Source organism: Equus przewalskii, chromosome 31 (genome assembly GCF_037783145.1).
Source record: "Equus przewalskii isolate Varuska chromosome 31, EquPr2, whole genome shotgun sequence".
Lineage (NCBI taxonomy): Eukaryota > Metazoa > Chordata > Mammalia > Perissodactyla > Equidae > Equus > Equus przewalskii.
Genome location: NC_091861.1, coordinates 15,503,108 through 15,528,486, shown reverse-complemented (window position 1 = coordinate 15,528,486; position 25,379 = coordinate 15,503,108). Strand labels below are relative to the sequence as shown.

Genomic DNA, 25,379 nt, shown 5'->3' with positions numbered 1-25,379 from the left:
TGTGAATCCATCCACACTATCCCTTTATTTACTTTGTAACTATGATAATGTTCTTTGTCTCTAGCTCTTGAGCTCTGCAACCATGTACCCAGAAACCTAATGGACAACATGACTTGACTGTCCATAAGCCCCTCAACTCCCCATACCTGTTCCTTTTCCTGTGTTCCTCATGCTGGTGAGCCACACCACTCTCCTCTCACTTGTTCAGACTTGACACCATGGAGTCTTTCCTACATGAATAAAATGTCATGTCTTTTTTTTTTAATTACCCCCTATTTATCACTCATCTCTTTTCCCAGGTCATAACCGAGACTACTCTCGCCTCTTACCAACACTGTTGCAAAAGGCCCAATCTCACCTTCATTCTTTCCAATGAAGTCAGAGTGATCATTTTAAAACAGTGAGCTCTTCCTGCCACTCTTGTAGGCAAATCCCTCTAATAGCTCCCCGTTACTCGTAGGATTAAGGTCAAACTGCTTAATGTGTTTAATAAGGCCCTTTCGGACCTGGTCTAAGCCTGCATTTAGACTCCTTTGTCTCTGTATCGCCTCTCCCTTCCCTACCAACCGTACTAATAACTACAACCAACCATGACGACCATAAACCGTGGCTTCCAGTACTCCAATAATATTCTGTCCTTTGCGCAATACGGTGACCCCTCCCCACTCCATCCCCAACACAAATTCCCCCTGACTAATCCTAGTGTCTATCCTTCGGGACTTTTCCAGCCTCCCAAGGCTGACTGAGACGCACCTCAGGTAATGCCAAGGACCCTGGGCTTATCCTTATTCTAGCACTTACCACGCTCTGTGATAATGGGCTGTTCACGGGTCTGCGTTCCGTCACTGGACTTCAGACTCTTAGTGGGTTGGGACTGTGTCTTACTCATTGCTGTGAATCCTTAGCACGGTCTCCCATCTAGTTTATCACTGCATAAATAAATGCTGAATGGCTATTTCTAACGTTCTGTTCAAATACCCAATGTGTTAGCATACATGACATTTAGACAGATTTATAAATTTATATTATAAATATTTAGAGATATATATATATATATATATAACATAGAACCCCATTCAAACATGTTGCAGTAAGAGTTTTATAGAGTTCAAGAGGTAAAAGAGTATTCCATGGCTCCGAAAACGATATCACAAGAGACGGGGGCAAATTCTGCAAATCCTGCTAAAGTTAAAGGAGAAAGTGGTGACGGTCATGGCCGCTACTGAAGGACAAGAGGAGCTCTAGGAGTGTGGCTAGGTGGGCGATGGGAGCCGCAAATGTTCATAACAGTTGGGAAGAGCATGTTCTAAAGAGACAAATGGGGAGCTCAGAAGTTAGAAGATAGAGGGGAGGGCATCTCTACGCATTTTTAACTGTAGGTTTGTCTCCACACCCAGGCATCTCTTCACCTCTTGAAGTACATCCATCACGTTTTTGGATTTATCCTCCTCTCTTCCCAGCCAGGTACTACTGGCGTGATCGATGGGAAGGGGCATAATTCACTGGTGTAGCTTGCCCATACAGGCAGTAATCAGCAGGGATGTATTTTGTGACAGTTCTGTATAAAAGATGACTAACATAAATAAAACGCCTTGTATATTATGGGTAATAGAATATAAAGCACCAGAGATAGACTCCTCTAGCAGAGAGGATCCAGCATTTAAGTCTGTGAGAGATGGCGTTCTGAGGGAAAGCTAAAACTCTGCCTGGAAGATCATCCCTTTACCCAATGGTACCCCCGCAGTCTAGCTATCAGCCCGCTCAACATAAACACCTTCTCAACAAGAGCTAATGACTTGCTCAAATATCTATGACCTCAAGTCAAATGACCAGTGTTACTTTCGTTTCGATTCTACCCATTGGATATATAGGCTTTTCTTTTTAATATGTTACAGGCCACTGAAAACAACGGATACAAATCAGCAAGGTGTTACGTGAAGGATAACAGTACTGGAGTCAAATCTAAGTAAGAATTCTGACTCATCGCAGAATAATTATATGACTGTTGGATAATCACGCAGACTCAGTTTCTTCATCTTTAAAATGGGGATCATATCTTATTCATCTCTATAGTCCCAACCTCTAATACAATGTAGTAGTCCTATTGCAAATGATTCACACCCTCTCTCTTTCCCTCTCTCTCTCTCTCTCTCACACACACACACACACACACACACACAACTTAGCATTTACCATTCTGAATGCCCAGACAGGAATGTTTCCCTGAAATCTCTAATTGTGGAATGATCCACGTACTCTCTATTCCATTGTCCCTCCCATGCTGACTTATGAATACAACCAGGGCTGCTATCCACAGTCAAACCTAGAGTTGCCTGCTGTCTTAAATTCGAACAATAGCTGCCCTCACCTGCCTGGTACCTGTCGCTGCAAACTAATTATCAGCAGAGCAACCTGCTGAGACTAATTTTAATGAGTAAGTATCTAGGAGCCATTTGGGGATCTGGTCTCAGATCTTTGGAAATTATAAAACTGACCAAACAGAGAAACTTGTTGGACGTTGTCCTAGATTGAGAGGTTGAGGAATTGATTCTGGCATTTGTGTGCAAGAGGTCTATTTGGAAGTGCTCTTAAGAACTGAGTGGTGCGGGAAGCAGAATGGGCAGAGGGAGGGGTGCGAGTGCTATGCGGTGGACCCCACTAGGAGCTCCAGAGCTCAAATGGTCCTTGAGAGCAGTCACGGAGCCCTGGGAAAAGCAGCTTCCTTTGTCAGGGGCTAATTCCAGAGAAAGACTCCGCTGTGGAGCATCACTCCTGGCAGCTGTGGGAATGAATTTCTCGGTCCTGGAAGGAGATGCGGGCAGCATACCACAGCATCCCCTATAGAGTCAGAGGCCAGACTCTGCCTGTCAGGTCTGTCAATTCCTGGGTCACTGACTGTGGAACCAGTCTCTAGTCACCTTCCTTAGCCCATCCCAGGGTTCAGAGGCTGGGCTCCTGGTGACTCTGAAGCAATTCCTGGCCAAGGAGTGCTCACCAGGCCCCAAGAGACCGTAGACCTGTGGGAGAGGCTTACCTTTGGCTGAAATGTATAGTATGCCTATCGTGAAACTTTACCACTTGGATTATGAATAATAAATCTTCCTCTGCTTTGAGTGATACCAAGTTGGAATTAAACCCATAAGGAAGAAAAACCTAACTTCACTGTTCAGAGAAGAGGAGATAGCAAGAACAGAGGCTCATCTCTCAAATGTGATAAACCCACTGGAGTTGAGAGAAAACCTAAGCTTGTGGAAAGAAACCCATCTATGGCAAAAGGTCCTCAGAGGGACACAATGAGGTAGCAATGTTAATGTGTGAATCCACGGGCCTTTGCCCCAAGGTCATGCCACTCAACTCTGACCCAACACCATAACAATGCCAAAATACAAACCTGAACTTTGAAGAAAATCCCTTTTTTAGTAGTTATTCAAATGCTATTTGTATCTCTGTTATTATGAGGAGCCTTAAACTTTTGAAATATATTATATATATAATATATATATATAATATATATATATAAAATGCCAGGGCAATACACATATCCAATTCACCTTCAAAAGACTTCCACTATTTTCTAGAAAGTACTATTGGTTACAGTCTTACTTCTGGAACCATAATGGATTTAAAATTATCTTAACAAATCTTCTTAACAATCTAGTCACAAATAGTAAGGTAATGAGAAGGACCTTTGAGGTCAGAAAAGGGGAAATAAGATTCATCCAGGTAGATGTCAGAAGAATATAATAGGAGGTGAGGATTCAGTATTTGGGGAATGACATTGGCCACTTGGCTTATCTCTCCGTGACTCAGTATCTTCACCTGTATAAAGGGCACAATAACACACCACTGGGTAGGATTAAACATCAGTGAGACGCCATATGCAAACTGACTAGCATCCAACCTGTTATATGCACCTTGCATCGAACAAATGTTAGTTTCTTCTGCTTCCTTGCCTTCTACATAAACTCACTGAGGAATTTTCCAAGAACAGGAGTCTTAAAACTTAAACAAAAGCCACATGATGTTTCCACAGCTCAGATCTATAGCAAAAAATCAAAAAAGTGTATGAAGAGGGCAAGTGCAAAGAAATTGTGGCTCATATGCCATTCAGTGATTAAACTTTAATACAACTTGACAGTTTTAATTTTTATATAAATACCACCAGGGCCTATCGTTCACATTATGGATTTCAAGCTTAACAAAGGTAATTTAAAAACAACAAAGCTGCTTTTAAAGGAGTACTGTCAAAGTGCTGACATTTTCAAAATTGAAAATGCTCCGTGTATAAGATTTGAAATGGAAAACCCAGCAATTCTTCTCTCTACCTGACAGAAGTTATCAGGATGGACCCTGGGAATGCCTGGACATTTTTTAAGTTGATTTATTGATAAGTGGGGACAATTTCTCATGGAATCGTATATATTTAGATATAGAGTGAGATCCAGTAATTGCTGAAATTTGCTAAATGCTTACTGAGTCAGGCACTGTGCGTAAATTACCTCTGTAATTGTCGAAGAAACTATGGGTCCATCACTATCATTGCCTTCATTTCGCCAAAGACAAAGCTAGAGCAGAGAGAGATCTGGAGGCTCTTTGACTCCAGATTGTTCTCCTCTAATCTATATTATCTCTATAATAAACAAAGCTCATAGTGGGAGTAGGGTTTACAGAAAAGAAAACAGAGGTCCACAAAGTGGAGGGGATTCCAGGATCCACAGCTAGTTAGTGACAGGCAATGATGGGAACTCAATTCCCAGACCCATGTTCTTTCTCACATCCCTCATGTCTTTTCTGGATTGTGGCTCTAGCATAGGAAAGTAGAATGTATTCAGCAAAACAAAGTTTTATATGTTCATGACACGAACTAAGTATGGTGACTATTGGGATCCATTGGTCTGTCAATGACACACATAGCTCCCTGATCCTTCTACTTCAGCACTAACTGCAACTAGTAAGTTTCAAAATAAATAATTTTCTGATGCAATCTAAAATTGCTAACTATGCACTTATTTTTAGGGTTTTTTTTTTTTGTTTTTTTTGAGGAAGGTTAGCCCTGAGCTAACATCTGCTGCCAATCCTCCCCTTGTTGCTAAAGAAGACTGGCCCTGAGCTAACATCCGTGCCCATCTTCCTCTATTTTATGTGAGATGCCTGCCACAGCATGACTCAACAAGTAGTGTGTAGGTCCGCACCTGGGATATGAACTGGCAAACCCTGGGCCACCAAATCGGAATGTGCAAACTTAACCACTGCACCACCAGGCCGGCCCCTATGCGCTTACTTTTTTAACCAAATCAAAAATAATATGTAATATCATTGTCTTATCTAAAACAAGTAAGAAACACACCTGGTTTCTGGGTAATAAGTCCATAGACGAGGACAGTACGTTACTATTTTAACTTCTTCACTAGTTGCATAAAACATTCTTTCGTTCAGCAAATGTTTATTGAGCATCTACTATGTGACAGACATCATGCTCAGCACTAGGAATACACCCGTGAACAGCAACAGAAAAAGTCTCTTGCCTCAGTTTTGCTAGAGAGTAACACCATAGAGAAATCCAGGTAAATTTATTTAGTTGTTATTTTTTTTTAAAGAGCAGTGATGAAAACAGTAGATAGTAAATACTCTATTTACAAGCTTCTTTAAATAGCCTTCAAGTTTTTCTTATTTCTCCGCGTCCAATAATGGATTTAACCGGGTGAGCATATGCAGATGAGGTCCATCAACCAATCAGTTCACATTCATTTAATGACTTCTGCATTCCAAATGCTAAACCAATCATATTGTCACAGTTCAAAAGAGCTTAATTTTAGCAGACTAATCAAAGCACGCAAAAATAAGCCAGCCAACATACGTACCAGCCCTGGTGCCCTGATGCAAGAGAGACAACATTCGTATGTGCAAATGTCCCTTTCTTCACTCCTATCTCCTTCTGTGGTTGCCTGGTAAAGCCAGGCATGTAAGCAGGTAAGACAAAAATCATAGAGGAGTGGCGAGCCTAACTCTCTAGCTCATTTCCAGACAATTCCTGAGAATTGTTAATGTGCAAAGGAGAAGCCAGATCAGTCAGATTTATACTTATGTCCTGCACAGCGGTATACAGGCAATGCCGTGTGCAAATGCCGGCGAGTTCAAGGTGACAAGCCTCTGATTGAAAAGTCTGGACGTCGATAAGTCTCATTTGGGGTCACCTGGTCTTGCTGTCACCTTGGCTGACAAAGAGGAAATTTTGAGAAAATAAACCCTAATAAGCTTTAAACAGCTAGTCCTTCATTTCCAAAATAATTATGACACCCCATTTCTCCCAGCTTAAAAAAAGAAACTGATTTCACATTTCTTTCTGTTATTTGCAAGGCTTGTGTGAGTAAATAGTTACAGCCCGATTACAAAGGCTTGGGTTTTCAAGCAAAACACAAAATCACTTAAATAAAATAGGGCTGGTAGATGCCTTTTAAATCTCTTTTCTTTTTGGTCCAAAAGAAAGATGTGTTCTTGTTACAGGGTGACTGAGTAAGTCACTCATGGCCTTGCCACTTGTGAGTAATGGCACGATTCCTTCCTTCTTGGGGTGTTAAGGATTTTCTCTCTGTCTCTGTCATTCCCCGTATATATTAATATCTAATTTCCATGTTGGATATCAAAATGCAGTCTAACATTTTCTGCTATCGCACTGGGAAAATAGAGGACATTTTGGAAAGTCTACAGGAATTCAAGCCTCAATCATGTCCTAACTTACTGATTTATGTGGATCAATATGCATTTTTTTTTTTTTTTGAGGAAGATCAGCCCTGAGCTAACTACTGCCAATCCTCCTCTTTTTGCTGAGGAAGACTGGCCCTCAGCTAACATCTATGCCCATGTTCTTCTACTTTATACATGGGACGCCTACCACAGCATGGCTTTTGCCAAGCGGTGCCATGTCCGCACCCGGGATCCGAACTGGTGAACCCCAGGCCGCTGAGAAGCAGAATGTGCGAACTTAACTACTGCACCCCTGCGACAGCCTCCTCAATATGCATTTTTGAAAACTATCTTTTAGCTTTCTTCTTTTTTTTTTTAAGTTCACACTTGGCAGCTGAATTAGGTCATTTTCATTAGAAAGAGGTTCTAATTAAATAGTTCTTTATTTAAAAGAATACAAGTTCTGCTCTTAAGAATGCTATACATGTCAATAGTTCAGAACAGGATTAAGGATCATCATTCATGAAAGGCCAGCGAGAGTCTGGGATCTCCATTTTATTCCTTTTGTCAAAGTAGGAGATCCTAGACAAAAATAGCTTGACAGTCATCATTTTCTACCTTACAAATAAATAAAACAAGCATGCCAGAGAAGGAGACAGGAAATGGGTGGTTGAAAATAAAAAATACTCCTTGTCAGGTTTCACAGGTATTCAATCTTTTGAACCAATGAGAAATCTGGGGAAATATTTTCTCTTTCTTTGTTTCTCTTTCTCCTTAAAAGAAATTCGCCTCGAATGTCCTGTGTTCATTATAAATAATCTCATGTATAGATATCAGAAAGTGGAATAAAGAAGGAATGAAATAACTCCGATCTTACATTTCTATATATTCTAATAGAGGGCCTATTAGAATGTCCTGGGGGACCGGGGTTTGAGGGCATTGAGAGGATGGGCTCGTGAAGTTTGAAAATGCTTTTGAGGTGACTCTGATACATCTTCTGATTGAGAACTTAGAATTTATTTCCTTGGTTTGCCTGATCATATGTCTCAATTATATTATGAATGGCTCCAATCTCTATTCCATTAGGACAATACATTTACTAGAAGGAACTCTTTGCAGAGTGACTGTGTCTGAGGAAATGGGCCTAATAATAATGACCCTTTATATATGTGTGTGTGTGTATAGTAATATTAATAATTGTGCAGCTAATAAAGTAGCATAGCTTTTACAAACATCCTCATATGTGTGTGTGGTTTTGCTTGTTTTTTTTTTTTTAGCGATGGTGATATTTATTGACTTCAATATTAAACAAGCTAAAACTAAAAGTTGTTATTTAACAGGAACAAATATTGGTGTAGTTTCTTGCCTGGAGAGGGTACGCACTCAGATCATGAGACCTAAGACAAAGCAAAGAATGGATTATCAAGAACCAAATAAGGGTTAAATTTTACCTATTAATATAAAAATTGCTAAAAGCAAAACTAGATGTTTAAAAATATTCTTTATGCTAAGCTTGCATAAACAAACAAAAAACTAAAGCTAATCCTAAGACTTTAGGATATGGGATACACACACACACACACACACAGGGATGTTTATAAAAGCAATGCTACTTTATCAGATGCACAATTATTAATGTACTTAAGAATAGCACAGTCTGCCTTATAACATCTATCTCCTTCAGAAATTGTCTTTTCCGATTTTGTCATCACTAATCTTTAATTAAAGTTAAAAATAATTTAGATTATTTTACCTCCTAGGAAACCACACTTGCTGATTCTGCCTTTAGTTTCTGTTGTACAGCTAGAAATATATCTCTTTGTGCTAAAAGACTAGTTTCTTATATGTATTCATAATTTCCCAATCTCAGTCCAGCTACTCCTTCTTTTTTTATTTTATTTTATTATTTTTTTTTATTTTCCCTTCTCCCCAAAGCCCCCCAGTACATAGTTGTATATTTTAGTTGTGGGTCCTTCTAGTTGTGGCATGTGGGATGCCACTTCAGCATGGCTTGATGAGCAGTGCCGTGTCCGTGCCAAGGATCCGAACTTGCGAAAACCTGGGCGGCTGACATGGAGCGTGCAAACACAACTACTCGGCCATGGGGCTGGCCCCTCCCTCTTCAATTTCTCACAAATTCCTAATGGAATTCAAATCCTCCTGTGTCCCTTTGCAGCATCTGGACGACACTGTGGTGACATCCAGGGGGACAAAACTGTATTCTAAAGGACCTCCCCAAGACTATGTTCCCATAGGACCCCTGTCTGAGCTTTGCTCCGACAATCCAGGGGATGTTTTCTCGTCTATATTCAGTCCACGGCACTTCCCACCATTGCTTTATAAATCTCTTGCACCCTCTCTCAAACAATTAGAATTAAAAAGAATATATTTGATTTTAAAATTCAAAAATCACATTATCTTGCATTCTTCTGCAATACTGGCTGATTTCACCATAATTTGGGGTATCATCCACTTGTTTTGCACCATGCATCTTGCTTTTGTTTCTTGATCTCTTGGTTAATACAGTTCTTTCTTCCTGAGCTAATTACAATTTCATTAGATGAAGCAAGGCCATTCAAAGCAGTGTTCGTCCATTCATTACCCTAGCTAAAAGTTCATGTCACCCCATCATGCTCCTCTGAGAGCTTCCTTTTCACTATTTGCATCTTATTTTTTTCTCTCTCCAATGGTTAATTTTTTCTCAATAGTTTAACACCTTTGCTCATTTTCCATTTCTTTCCTAATCTATTTAAAATATCCATGGTGTTAGAGTTAATTGTAGATAAGATTTTTCTCTTTTTAGCTAAGAATAACTTGCTTGAGATTAAAATAAGTTCCTTGCAGAGGACTTCATTCTATTCCACCATAAATCTATATCTAAACTACATATCAGGAGTCATAATAAAAGAAACCCTTAGATACTTTACTTCTTTTTTTTTTTCTTCTTCTCCCCAAAGCCACCCAGTACATAGTTGTGGATTTTTAGCTGTGGGTCCTTCTAGTTGTGGCACGTGGGATGCCGCCTCAGCATGGCTTGATGAGCAGTGCCACGTCCGTGCCCAGGATTCGAACCGGCTAAACCCCGGGCCACCAAAGTGGAGGGTGCAAGCTTAATCACTTGGCTATGAGGCTGGCCCCAGTACTTTACTTCTATGACCACAGGAATGCACTCACACTTATCCTAGAATTCATGTTAAAAATTATATTAAGGGGCCAGCCCAGTGGTGCAATGGTTAGGTTCATGTGTTCCGCTTCAGCGGCCCAGGATTCACCAGTTCGGATCCCAGATGTGGACCTACAAACTGCTTGTTAAGCCATGCTGTGGGCGGCATCCCACATATAAAGCAGAGGAAGATGGGCATGGATGTTAGCTCAGGGCCAGTCTTCCTCAGCAAAAAGAGGAGGATTGACAGAGGATGTTAGCTCAGGGCTAACCTTCCTCAAAAAAAAAAAAAATATATATATATATATATTTTTATTTATTAGGCACTAGATTCAAATTCTGAGGTTCAATAGAGAAAGAAGTTTATAAAACATGACAATTAGGCCAGATGATGTCAAAACAAAGATGCACTGATGAATTTCTCTGTGGTTTCATTTCCTCATCTTCAATGTAATTAAGGAACCATGAAACAGATGATTACATGAATGTTTCACTGAGCACGTTCCATTTCTAAAAGATGACGATTTGGCCCCAGTTTCCTTTCTTCCTCCCTCCTCCCTGTCACCCCAAACCCCCAACAAAAAGCTTACCAGTTGGTGAGTCTTTGTGTTATTAGTTCATAGAAATGCTAGTATTATTTAACAATAAAAATAAAAACCACACTCAAGCGAGTCCTGAATTATTCATGCGCTCTGATTTTACATAATTTGGCCATCCCTCTTTTTATTGCTATTTCAGTTTCTATCACTAAACAATTCTCCACTAGGGCCACCTTGGATTCCTGTGAACAAGGAGATAACACTTGCAAAATGTTCCCTCGGAGACGATGTTCTGAGCCGATGTCCAAACATTTGCAGACAAAGCCTAAACTACGAAAACAGCAAGGAATACCCTCAGTGCCCAGAATGAAAAGTAGAGTATTAACAAGACTTTTTTTTTTTTTAAATCAAATTTCTTTAGAATTTAAAAATCCGTAGTGACACAAAGGCTAGCCAAATTGAACCATCGCAGGAGTAGACTTTGAAGACTAACATTGTCACTCTATACTTTCATTATAAGGGCACACAGACCGAAGACATCATTTAAAATACAATTAGGGCATTTAACGTGGTTTTGACATTAAGTTACTAATGGGGAATGTCAGTCTCTCTGTTCAATAAGTAGCAGGAGGAAAGGGAAGGGGCGCGTCTGAGCAGGTACGTGTCCAGAAGGTAGAGAATGGAAATAGGAACGCAGCCTGCCCTGTCAGCAAAATGTCAAGAGCTGGCGAGACGAGCATTTACGATGGCCAGTATTCTAGACACCATGATGTTAGGCACGGTTTGCTCAGGCCTGTATCTCATGCAGCAGGCCCTCTGAAGTTCATAGAAATTTTGCTCAGAGTTGGAGGGAAAAGCTAGTTTCGGTGGCAATATCAGAGCCGAAGAAAGCACGAGAAAGCAAAAAAGAATGCCAGGCAGTATAAACCAAACCACTCAAAACGGTTTTGAGAACTGCCTCTTCGAGCAAGAGAAGGGTGTCCTTCTTTTAAAAAATCACTGTTTACTGTTTTGCTCATTTCCAAATAAAATTTTTAACAAGTCATTAACGTAAGTGACTGGAAGTCTAAAGCAAACCTTTGCGGTGACAATCTTCAAGTGTTCAGTGTTAAGTGTGGGGAAGGAAAAAAAACACAGATGGAAAATACGGTAATGAACTGACATGTTCTATTTAAAAACTGTTTGTCAGCGGTAGTTAAGTTGACACTGTCAGCATGGTAACAAATCATAACATTTTGCATGTTTTGCTGCATGCTTGAAGCAGTGATGGCAGAGTGCAAGCCCAGCTCCAAGTGGTGGGAGTTTAGCCATGCTACAATTGGTGGCATGGAATGGAATATGTCTGATCTGCTACTCCCTAAAGGTCAGCCACTGGGGAAGTGGACAAGGCCTGGTGTGCTATTTCTTTGTGTCTATAGAAGAAAACTGCTGCTCGGAGTATTTAAAATGAGAGGCAAGTGACCCAGGAGTACTAAGGGGATTCCCTCCTCTGCGTGGTTTAATTATTGCAATTTACGCAGAGATTCAAGTGCTGTAAGGATGACATCCTCCACTAGACTTCCCTCCTTTTTTGACTTTATTATAGGGGAAAAAGGACAGTGATCAGTAATGCAAACTAGAATCAGACCCGGAGGCCTGAGACCTGTATTCCTGGGCTGTGACAGACAAGGGCTCCATGTTCATTCCAATGTGCTCTTCCTCGTTTCCTGGACTCAAAGGGAGACTGCATTGCCCACTCTAGCAGCTGGTGGGCCACAAGACCAAGCTCTTGCCAACAAATTATGAGCAAAAGTGCAACTTCCACCTCCCTTACTCACGAGAAAATATCGGGACCTAGACTTTGCTCTTTTCCCCTTTCCTCGGCTGGAATGACCAAGGTCAGTGCAACCTTGGAGGCCATGTATTGAAGACACAAAATACCAGCAGCCTGGGTCTCCTAAATACCTGTGAGGGGCAGAGCCCCCTGCCAATCTAGAGCATTCGCTTTGGTCTTTCACATGGAGAGAAATCAACACTGATATTCTTTATTCCACACTATTTTGGAGAATGTTTGTTCCAGAAGCTTATTGCCCTCGACTCATTCAGGTCCTGAATCTCACTCTGGGTAGACGGAGGGCTTAGAAAGTCGCTCAATCCCTTTTGAGACTATTCCTTATTTGTAAAATGGACATGATCATATTTTCCCTCTTTTTACCTAATGGATTATGGACATATATCATTGTGTGAAATGCTGTTATACAAACCTAAAATATAAACTAACGTAGGAACTCAAAGGAAAGAGCAATTCTTTCCAGCTGGAGTGATCAAAGAAGATTAAAGAGAAGAACTTGAGATGAATCTTAGTAATATTTGGTTAGGATTTTAACTTGCAAAGAGGATGTACAAAAGTGGAGAAAAGCATGGTGCACAAATAAAAATAGAGCCTGGCGCAGTGGCCAAGTGGTTAAGTCCGCACCCTCCACTTTGGTGGCCCAGGGTTTTGCGGGTTCTAACCCTGGGCATGGATATGGCACTGCTCATCAGGCCACACTGAGGCAGCATCCCACATGCCACAGCTAGAAGGACCCACAACTGAAAAAAGAATACAGAACTATGTACCAGGGGGTGTTGGGGAGAAAAAGGAAAAATAAAATCATAAAAATAAAAATAGATGGTGCATTTTTCACAGAACAGCAGAAGACAGTCTGTCTATAGTAGAGGGAGATAGTAGAAGAGGAATGGGAAAGAAGGCAGGAAGATAAATTTGAGGGTCAGATTGCAGGGGTTAAGAAAGACTTGAACACTAGAATAATGAATTCTGATTGATCTTACTGGTGGTACTTTCATCCTCTTTACCCATGCGTGGTTGAGGATAGTTATCTGCTTGAGGTACCGTTCTATAGAGATGCATTGCTTGGATCTGGGACAACCATCTTTTGACCATAATGGAAAGGCCAAGAGAATCAGAGAGATGTCAACCCAGAACCTCAACACCGTGGAGCAGCTGAACAAACCTGGAGGTACTTATCTCTGAGCTTCCTATGATATGGGATAACTAAATGCTTATTTTTTAACCAACATAATAGGCGTTTCCGTTATGTGCAGCTGAAAGCATTCTTAAATCTTTTTTGTGGGTGATAATTTGTACTTATAAAGCACTATCATTTTTACCATACTATTGGTGCATAAAAATTATATATATATGTGTACATATATATATATATATATATATATATTCTGAAGAAAGTCAACCAGTAGAAATTTTTTGATAAAATTTTAGAGCTAGGAAAACCCTAAGTCAACTAGATCTCCATAGCTTTGCGGTTGTTAGTGCCATTGAGTCAATTTCAACTCCTAGGAACCCTGTGTCCAGCAGAGCAGAAGCCTGCCTGGTGTCTTTGCACCATCCTCTCATATTCCTGTTCTGTATCAGTTAATATTCTTCTACTATTCATGGGGTTTTCATGGCCAATGTTTTTGGAAGTGGGTGGCCAGGTCCTTCTTCCCAGTCTGTCTGGAAGCTCTGCTGAAACCTGTCCACCAGGGGTGACCCTGCTGGTATTTGAAATCCGGGTGGCATAGCTTTCAGCATCACAGCAACACTCAGCCGACAGACAGGTGGTGTGGTTCCCTGACCAGGAAATGAACCCAGGTCTCCGTGGTGAGAGTGCCGAATCTTAACCAATAGACCACCAGGGCTGGCTCTCTATAGCTTTACAGATGTACTCTATTCCATGTCTTGCTGAAAGCCATGACTTAGAACACAGCTCTTGCTCCCTCCCCACCAAAAAAAGACAATTAATCCCACTGCTGTCAATTAGATTTTCTATTTGTTCCCAGTGTAAGAAATACATGAAAAGTTTATTTTAAAGCTCAAAGAGGGAAGGTCAAGGTTTCCTGGCATTACCAATAATTAGTGCATCTTACCAGTAGCATATGTATCTAAATATTAACTTTAAGGTGGAATATTTTAATAACACTTAGATCAAAGGATATATCTGAGCACAAACACAAGGACAAGTAGTATGTTGTCAGCATTATTCACTGTTTCTGTGACACCCATGCACGATGTGCTAAATATTTCATTTCATATCATCTCCTATATCTGGCCTATTTCCCTAGATCTAGACTTAAATTAAGAAAGATTGGAAGTCAGTCTGAGCGTATTTACAGTACGAGAAAGTACATTCATGTGCCTCATAATGACGTTTTGGTCAACGACGGACAGCATATACAATGGTGGTCCCATAAGATCGGTACCATGTAGCCCAGGTGTGTAGTGGACTATACTATCTAGGTTTGTGTAGATACACTCTATGATATTCTCACAATGACAAAATCACCTAACAATGCATTTCTCAGAACATATCTCTGTTGTTAAGCGACACGATTGCAATACCAATGTAATTTATTTTTCTTCTCTCTAGCTACTTCTCGCTATACACTCCCAAGGTTTTCGCCAGGTTAAAGCAGGAAAAGGCCAGGGGATAAAAGTTGCTTTGGATATTTATAGCCCTCAATTACTCCTTCAAAAACAAATCTTCAGGAGAAAAGGGGAGGTAAAAATCGGATTTGCTTAGGTGTCTTTTATATATTTGAAGCAAAGATGAGATGCAAGTAATAGGGAAAATGCATAGAGTACTCTAGTGCATTTTCTCAGGTTGAAGAAACGCTATTTAATAGACTTCTTTATGTAAAGTAATTCAGTCATTAAGCAAACTACACAGTAGAATACAACGATTCAGTTCAAATCAGAGATAATTTTGTAAATGCACTGACAAAAATTTTTCGTAGATTATCTTACAACAAACTCTGCCTCGGTGCGTTAAATATAGTGATACATGAAGAACAATTGCATAGCTGAAGTTGATTTTGGTACCATACCATAGAAGCCAGAGAAGGGACTCATTCAAATACACCTTCTCATGCTGCTCCCATTTCAATTTTCATAAAGCACCATGATCCCCTAGTGAAAAAGAATCACTCCTAGTCTGCTGCAAATAGGAATATGATGAGTAACCTTAAATCCCTTTCTTTGCAAAGCCAGAATCATGTCAGACAGAATTCAGCATTTCTATATAACAAATTTCCTAGACCGATACCCGAGGCTGCTGCCCCTTTTGGTTGGCCCATATTTATACTCCATGCCTACCACCCACCTCTAAATTTTACTAGCCTTTTCTTCCCATGGTGTTGGCTAACTTCTAGATATTTTTGATCCTGCTTCTTCACTGTTAGTCTTGGAAAGTGAGTAGGTCAGTATTTGGATGGAAGACTGTGGTGGCAAACCTCCAAGATGGCCCCCGAAGATTCCCCCCTCCTGTATACCTATCTTTGCATAGGCCCCTCCCATATTGTACCTGGATGAGTCTGTAACGAATCGAATACAGCAGAAGTGATGGTATGTCAGCTCTGAGATTAGGTTATAAAAAAAACACTGTGGCTTCCATTTTTGACCTCTTTTTCTCTCTCTCTGATCATGTGATTTGGGGAAAGCCAGCTGCCATCTTGTGGGCAGCCATATGGAGAGGCCCATGTGGTAAGGACCAAGACCCTCCAGTCAGCAGCCATGTGAGTGAACCTGGCAGCAGGTCCTCTTGCCCTGTCATGCCTTCAGAAGACAAAAGTGCTGGCCAACACCTTGGTGCAACCTCATGAGACACGTGGAGCCAGAACTCATCAGCTAAGTTGCTCCCACGTTCCTGACCCTCAGAAACTATGTGACATAATAGATATTCGTTGTTTTAAACCATTAAGTTTTCAGGTAATTAGTTACGCAGCATAATATATACTAACAGGCATTATAGGGTTTTTGTTTTTGTTTTGTTTTTCTTCTAATCTTTAAGTGACTTGAGGACAGAAGCCATATATTAGTCATCTTTAGGTTTAACAGAGTTTCTGAGGACATGGCAGATCCAATAACCATTTTCTGAATGAATGATCACCTCCTTCCTGTTTTGATCATTAAAGTAAATTCAATGACAATTACACTTCCAGACTTCTGGCTTAACTAAGGATTTTTTTTTTTTTAATAATGTGGTTTAACTCAGAGAATGTAGAAGAGGAAAAAATTCTGCAATGAGATCACCTTTCAGAAGCTCCAATTTTTTTAATGCTCCCACCATTAAGAGTTCAATATAAATTTACAATGAGGCTCAGTGAGCAATTTCGGCAGCCTTGGCCTCCTGCCTTATAAGCATTCATGATTACAAACTCAAACTTGGCCTCACCAGCTAAGACATGACAGCGTGATGAGAAAGACTCAAGGCTGACGTAAGTGTAAAAGAAAGAAACTCTTGTAGGTCTTGGCTTTTAGGGGACAGGAGGGTTATACTCAATATGACCTAGGGAAAACATTCCTAAAAGTAAGTACCCCTTGGGAACTTGACAGCTTGGGGAGAATCAGGGACCCAACAATTTCTCAGGCTCTGTAGGTGGGAACTCTATTCTGCAGTAACAGGAGTCTGCTGTGACAGATACTTCATGGAATATCCATCCCTCCAGATCCATAAGCCCCCATGTTCTATATATTTCTATTGGGAAGACAAAGGTTACATAAAATGGTAAAATAACCACATTACCATGTCAAGAAATGAAGATGCGTCCATTTGGAAACCTTTTAGGAGATGTGCTTGTTTGGGTTGGCATTTACTAACAGGGCAACATTTCTTTTTTTTTCTACCAACTCAGCCCCTTTCTTAGACAGTGATCTCCTCCGGGAGAGAGTTATCGGAGTTATTACTCTGGAGCGTAATGAAAAGGGTTCAGTGAGTAGAAGGAAGAAAGGGAAAGGTTTTGCTCAGCACAGTTGAAGTTTTACCAAAGGAAAGCTCAAGTTGCGTGAATGAAAAGGACAGCGTTTGACTGGGAAATAATTTCCCCAGATTGCACGAGCTCTATCTTTAGGGACCACAAACCTGGGTTATCGCTAGTCTTCCCCTTCTTTGGGAAAAAAAAGACTCAGGAAAAGCCATCTCCCTTCCCTCCGCCCTCAACTAGCTGACAAGTGAATACAGCTCAAGAAACCAAGAGCCAGAATCAATTTTTTTGTCATTTTTAAAAAACCACTAAAATATTAAAAGAGAAAAGAACCAAAAGGGGTGGTACAAGAAAAGGCCTCAGGTTCAGTTAATTTCCATTCCAGAAAACAAGCTTTGCTTCTTGCATCGCTTGACAAAGACTGCTTACTCTCAAAAATGTGAGGACTGCCCCAGAGGCATAAAGTAATATGCTCCAAGGACTAAACCTTAAACCAACAGAGTCGGAAACATAAATTGACAGCTCTGTTCCCTAATTACATCTGCTTTTTCATTAAAATAAACAAATAAATAATCGGCCCATGTACATTAAATCCTTGGTCACATCTGTTTTTTCATTAAAATAAACAGATAAATAATCAACCAATGTACATTAAATTTTAACATATATTTAAAAAACACAAACAAAGGAGATTTGAAATGTTGGACCCTGGAATTTCGATTTTAAGAAGGTAAAGACTTTTCGGTCCCCTCCGTCTCCGAAATTATCAGAAGGAGAAACAGAAGTGCATTCTTCATCTTTGATAAAAATAGGAGACGTACTTGACCCTGAAGCCTGGTACACGAAGTTGAAAAGCAGAGTCCAGAGTGCTATCTGCTCCAGAGATATGCAGGAAGTGAACTGTAGCCATAGGCAAAGTGGGATATCAACAAGAAGCAGGACTCTTCACTCCAAAAGCTCAGGAATCAAGGGCATTGGGCATCAGATATTGGTGCAAGGCACGGGGGAGGAATGGGGCTAAAAACAGGTGGAGCTGGCTTAAAGTCTGCCCCCTGCATCCTCTACCTATGCCCCACAAAGCATAGCAACCACTCTTCCTCCTTACTTTGTCTTTGGAGTAATTGAGCCAGAGAAATTCTAATGACGGGAATAGCAGGAGTAGTGGGAGAAGGGAGACGGGAAGGGAGGGCACAGAGGTGCCTCAGAAGACCCTGCTGAAAATGAGGGCATTGAAGAAACTCTGCATACCTTCACCTCCCTTGCCCACTGGGCTCCCAGAATGCCCTCAGGCAACTATATATCCTCAAGGCAGGGCACTGGAGGACTCTGGGAGAAATAGAAAGTTCTAGAGAAAAGACCTACAGGCACCAATAGTTTGGGATTCTCTCAACCAAAGAAAGCTGGCTAACAAAATCATCCTAGAGTAAAACCAACCCAACCACAGTCCCTAACTATGCCTCTAACAATCACCTCTTCTCTTAAAAATGAATGGAAGAAGCATTTGAGCAATTTCCTCTCCTGTGTTATAAACAAATACGCATCTTCGCAAATCTTGAAAAAACCCTTCCCTGGCCTCTATTGTGTCTTCTAGATCCAACCCAATTCCCTTCCTTTTTTTCCCTTCTTAACTTTCAATGGACCCTCCTCTTCCTTAGCTCCTGGCTTCTTAACCCTGAGGTCTAATTTTACCATCAGCCCCCTCCACACTTCCTGATGCTCAAAGCCAGTGACTTCTTGGTTCATTCCCCTGCTGTTTTGACACTAATGACTCTTTCCCAGTCACCTGACCTCAAAACTTCAGCATGATTTTTTTAAAAAATAAACTTTCTGGGGCCGGCCTGGTGGCGCAGCGGTGAAGTGCGCACGTTCTACTTCTCGGCAGCCCGGGGTTCACCAGTTGGAATCCTGGGTATGGACATGGCACGGCTTGGCAAAAGCCATGCTGTGGTAGACGTCCCATGTTATAAAGTAGAGGAAGATTGGCATGGATGTTAGCTCAGGGCCAGTCTTCCTCAGAGAAAAGAGGAGGATTGGCAGTAGTTAGCTCAGGGCTAATCTTCCTCAAAAATAAATAAATAAATAAATAAAATAAAGTAAACTTTCTATGTTAGAATAGTTTAAATTTGCGGAAAAATTGTGAAGCTAGTACAAGAGACTTCCCATCCATATATCTCACTCCCAGTTTCTCCTACTGTTAACATCTTACATTAGTAGAGTACATTTGTCACAACTAACGAACCAACGTGGATACATTATTATTAACTAAACTCCATCCTTTATTCGGATTTCCTTCACCTTTACCTACTGTTCTTTTTCTGTTCGAGGATTCCATCCAGGATATCACACTACATCTAGCTGTCTTGACTCCTCAGGATCCTCTTGACTATAACAGTTCCTTAGACTTTCCTTGTTTTCAATGACCTTGGCAGTTTTGAGGAGTACTGGTCAAATATCTTACAGAATTCCTCGACTGAGATTTGCTTGATATTTTTTCTCATGATTAGACTGGGGTTACGGGTTTCGGGGCAGAAGACCACAGAGGAAAAATGCTGCTTTCATCAGATCATATCAAAGGTACATACATACAATCAACATGATTTATCACTGTTGAGGCTGACCTTGAACACCTGGCTGAGGTCGTGTTCGTCCAGTTTCTCTACTGTAAAGTTAGTCTTTTCAGACCGTGCTTTTGCGAAGAAAGTCACTCTGCAGAGCACACACTGAAGAAGTGGGGAGCTATGTTCCTCCTCCTTCAGGGCAGAATTTCTATAGAGATTTTTTGGAATTTTTCGCAGCATCACTTTTGACCCTTCTCACGTCTTTGATCCTCATTTCATGCATTTTCCCTGTAAGTAAGCAGTCCAGTGTGGATCTAAGTCAGATGTTATGACTCCATGCCCTGACTCTTGATGGAAACGAGAGAGACTGACTTATTCCTGGCACCTAGGACTTTCCTCCTTCTTTCCTTCCCTCCTTTAACAAATACTGATGGTCTGCCGTGCACCAGGCAATGTATTAGATTTAGGGACACAATGGTAAGTCAAATATGTATAGTCCCTGAGGGCTCAAAGGCTTACAAAAGTGGGATCCAATTTAGCTAGGAGATCAGAGAAGGCTTCCCTGAAGTGGTGACTTTTGAGTTCAGATCTGAATGGTGAGTAGAAGTAAGTCCATGAAACAGGGATACAAGAAAGGAGAGAGTATTCTAGATAGAGGGGCAGCATGTGCAAAGACTCTGATACGTGAGGAAGTACTCCAGTACCACAAGCAAGGGGGAGAGGATGAAAGAGGCTTCTGAAAAGGCAGGAAGAGCTGTCTCTTGCAAATCCTATAAGCTATGTGTGGCCACTAATAGTGTCGTGAACGGACTGAACAGATTGGAGTTCTACATAGATTGATAAATTGGACAAAGGCAGAATCTATCTTGGCAGTAAGAATGGATACAGGGTGACTCATTAGACGGCCTCTGTATCAGTTCAGATAGGAGGCGATGGTAGCTTGGCCTAAATTAGGGACAGTAGAGATGGAGGAAAAGGACAGATTCAAGAGATAGACAGAAGTGTGTGATCTTGAGTGAGTGACGAACTTCTTTGTATCTCAGTTTCTTTTTTTTTGGTTTTATTTTTTTTTTTTGTCTTTTTTGAGGAAGATTAGCCCTGAGCTAACATCCAGGCCCATCTTCCTCTACTTTATATGTGGGCCATCTGCCATAGCGTGGCTTGATAAGCAGTGCGTAGGTCCACACCTGGGATCTGAATGAGCGAACCTTGGGCCACCGAAGTGGAGCATGCAAACTTAACCAGGGTGGCACGGGGCTAGCCTCTGTACCTCAGTTTCTTCATCTGTACAAGAAGGATAACTGTTTACCCACCTCGTGGAGCTGTTGTGAGGTAATGAGGTAGTATATGCAAAGCCTTTAGAGAAGTGCCTGGCTCATAGAAAAATTGTTATTAATATCTATTATATGATCTCGAATACATATCTAAATCAGCTGGATTATCAGTTCCCTCAGAGACACAATGAGGAAGCTTGGCTATATAATTTCCAAGACCTTCTCCAGTCCTAAATAGTTAATATTCTTAACCATTATTCTTTGCTCCTCCGAGAGGACCATCGGCTCTTATGTATGCTGTCCCCAAGAATTCACTCAATAAACGTTGCCTTATCTTATTTAACCTACACCACGGCAATACCCATCAGACCCTTTTCAAATAAACTGACAATGGATGAAAACGTGTTCTCTTGACTAAGGAATTCTGAAAAATATGACACTGATGTTTCATTTCTGAACATTTCACATGCAGGGCCAGTGGAATCTGGTCTAGCATTTCTACCCCTTAGGCAGCGACTCTATGTGGCTATTCCTGCCATGTTGAGAAAGTATTTCAGGAAAGACTCTATCTCAGCTGACTTTAAACATCCAAGACATGACCAAAGCTTCCGGAACCACTGCTTAAAGGGTCGATTTGATTACTCAGGATAGAAGAGGGTCATTCTAATCTTTGAATGAGCAAGGGTTTAAAAGATGAACAATGGGTATGGCATTATGCTGGGATTTACCAGCAGTACAAAGAAGATGGGCCGTTGTCTTCTAGAAACTTACAATTTATATATGGAGGCAAGGGTAGCCCATACACAGGAAGACTGGACATAAGATTATAGAAATTATAAATGATCTCAATTCAGACTATACGTGGACAGAAAAGAATTCAGAGGAGAGGGAATAAGGGATGTGCAAGGACAAGAAGAGCCAAGAACATTGGGATATATCATCACAACGAAGCATGCACGTCAATAAAAAGTTTGCAACATCTCAACCAAGAGGACAAAATTGTGCTTCTACCCACCCCTGGCACAGCTTACATCCTTAATAGAAACACAAACTAGAAGGAACAAAACAGAAACGTGCTAGACTCTTCTAAGCTGGGTGAATTTATCTGAACGATAACTGCAAATGTTTCGTTTGACAGTAATTCAGGATTATCACTTATGTAGTCCTAGAACCATATAATATTCCCGAGGAAGGGGGGTCCTCCCAACCGCACACTTATTTATAAGGAAAAACATCCTAACTTACTGAGGGGAGAAGAGGAGGAATCGCAGTACCTTTCAAAGGAAATTACACTGAAACACAGAAAGGAAACGGAAGTGGCTGAAGGTGAGAAAAATAGATCAAAAATTCAGTTGTAAATGAGCTAACATTGCAGGTAAATTTGAAGTAATAAAACAGAAGATTTTACTGAAAACTTAACATCCTCTCAACACAGCTGTCTGCCCAGTCAGGAAACCATTAGCATCTTGTCACCAATACCCCAAGCACATCCATGATATGAATTCTAAAAGCAGCCCAGAACAACAAAAGGAAGGCACCAATGGGTGAGCAATGGCACCATCCTTTCTCAACTGCCCTTTCCTGGGGCATATACATGGAAGAATTTGCAAAAGCAGGAAGATTACAGGCCAGAGAGAAAAAGAGGAAAACAACGCAGATGTTGAAAAGCAAGCACAAATATTTCAACCAACTTGAGACCATTGAAGAAAGACCTTTTCTAAATTACAATTGATAAACTGGGGTATATGTGTGTGTGGGGGGGGGGGGAGCTGTTAAAAGTCAGAAACGCATCCCTTTAAAAATGGTAAGTCATTATATACAGTATTCTATTTTAATAAGAAAGAAACATCATTTTCTCAAATTGAAATACCAAAGCAGGGGCCTTTAATTACTTTTGGGCCAGAGACCCCCTTGAAGATCCGATGAAAGCCAGGTACCTTCTCCTCAGGAAACTTCACATGCTTACAAAATTTAGCATTTGATTTCAACAGAATTTACTGACTCACATCTCTGCCCACCATCAAACCCATCCCCGCATATGGGTTCCCTGTTGGGACTATGTGTTAAAGGCTTATAAACTCCTGAATTTATAAATCTCTGTGCTAAAGAAACATGTTTAAGACCTTGGAATAAGAAAGGTCTTAATATATCAGCAAATAGAATAGGAGTTACAAAAGTATTCCATTTTACTTACTGTGTGGTATACAATGATATCCATTTAATTTCACACAATTTTTGATATATTTAGGAGCTCATTTCTACCTCAAAGGCAATCCTGTCTAGTTGTTTTTCCATTTGGTTCCTACTGCATCCATCGGAGGCATTCCATTGCTCAAAAATACTTTGCAGAAGAAAAGCAGAGAAAAAAATTTAAAGGTAAGATGAAAATGAGTTAGTTGTACTCTTGGGAACTCGGGGAATTGGTTCATTTGTTGACTTATTCAGTCAACAAACTCTGAATACTGACTTTGCATCAGAATGGCCATAGATAGGTTTGAAACAGAGAAGGTCTCTACCTTTGAAGGAGCTGACTGTCCAGTGTAGTGTCTGGCTAAGTGTTAAAATAAGAGGACAACATGATGCTCTGTGGACCCCCCCAAGGAAGAGTTCTTTCTGCTTGGGGAAGTGGAGAAATTGACCTGTATGGGGGCTAAGTGAGGGTGATCTGGGAAGTGCAGAAAGGGTACTCATGACACAAAGGACTAGCAATGTACATCTTCTCAAGGGGCTGCGACCGTGGGGCCAGCGAAGGGTAAGAACTGCTGTGTGATTGGAGCAAACTAGACATTAATGGAAGGAACGAAGAACCAAGAAAGTCCAAAAAGGGATTCAATTAATTATTGAGTGGTTACTTTGTACCCGATGATGCCAACAGCTAGTTTAAAATATCCAATAAAAGTAGTAATTGGAAAATAAATAGAAACTACCGTGGGCAAAATCAGTGAACTATATTCAGGACCAGCTCCATAACTGTGTGGCCCACTGTAAAATGGAAATGCAGGGCCTTTGGTCAAAAATGATTAAGAATTTCAAGATGGTGACAGCGGACCATTAAATGAAGCCCGGGGCCCTTCTGAGCAGTGGGTCCTGTGTGACTACACAGGCTGCACATCCATGAATCTAGTCCGGCTTTTATTAGAAGAAAATTTCAAATGTGTGCACTTATTCTTTACTATCAGAGATAAATAACCCACATTTCTCAAAATGGCTGCCATGAAGCACTTAATATGTGATAAGCCCCAGGCTAGGAGTGTTATACTCATTTAATTTTCTCAGCAACTCTATGAGGTAGACATTACCATCCCCACTTATAGATTATGAAACCAAAGTTAAGAGAGGTAAAGAATCTATATATCTTGAAGATAAGGCCTCAATGCCTTGCGCCACACTGGATCACAGTAAGTGCCCAATAGTGGTCTGTAAATGGATGTTTTTATTTCTTTGCTATGGGTTCGTCTTTGCCTGGGCCATGAAAGTCCAGATTCTGCGAAGTCGGCCAGAGAGTTTGTGCTTATGGTAGCGAGTGATAGACTGAATGAAGAGCCACCATTCACCATGACAATTACACCACCCCATGGAGTCCCAAAACATTTACCTCCAGTAAGAATGTGAGGTGGACGTGGAGGGAGCAAAAGGCCAGCAACTCGCAGAATTGTCCTTTTTCAATACAGACACAGCTATAAGGAGAAACGACATAATTTCCGTGAGAAATTATGCATTAAAAAGCACGTGCACACAACGGAAGTACTGAATCTATTTTAAGAGAAGTTATTCAATCTTCAGAACCTACAGTAATTTCTGATTTCTCCTGGCAAAACTCCAATTGATAGTTTCTGGAAACAAAGGAGCTGCTGGAGTGTTCAGGTTCATCAGAGTGTTTCCCCCTTCCCCCACACATCAATGCTGCTGAATAACCCAAATAATCTATTGCCATCAGTGAAATTCACCTTTTCCTCTTAGGATGAGAATAAGAATTGCCACCATCCCTACAGAACATTAATTCAACAGTAAAAACCAAAGACTCTAAATATTTACTAAAACTTCTTAGATTTTTATATACATTTTTTAGTGTATTTGAACGGGTCATCCCTCTTACACTTGGGCGAAGCTTTTGGGGTGTATTCAGGGCCTTCTGCCCTGCCTCTGTCCTTTGGTCTTCGCAACACACACGACCCTGTAGCTCAGAATGTCCTGTGTAATTAATAGCTCTGCCAGCCAATCCTATTTAAAAACTATTCCTACTTTATGTCTTTTCTCCACTCCATCCCTGATTTTCTCTGATTCTTATTTTTCTCCTCAGCAGAAATTACCTACTGTCAGAGTCTTCTCCCCACTCTGAAGCCTTGTAACTTTATTCCACAGTGTTAGGTTTTGGGGGAGCCTTTGTTCAGTAGATAACAGGCCTATTCGAAATGAGCAAGTA

The 25,379-nt window shown here is 40.8% G+C and overlaps 1 protein-coding gene across 9 annotated transcripts in view; it reads right to left on the bottom strand.

Annotated features, from left to right (window-relative positions):
- Nucleotides 1-25,379, bottom strand: part of ESRRG (estrogen related receptor gamma) — a 605,082-nt gene that overhangs the window by 272,267 nt on the left and 307,436 nt on the right. Inside the window, exon 2 of one of the 9 annotated variants that reach the window (XM_070602497.1) lies at nucleotides 24,552-24,633. The exons of the other annotated variants lie outside the window; for them this stretch is intronic. The gene's annotated coding sequence lies outside the window, so the exon portion shown is untranslated. The remainder of the gene's footprint in view (nucleotides 1-24,551; nucleotides 24,634-25,379) is intronic. 9 annotated transcript variants of the gene reach the window in all.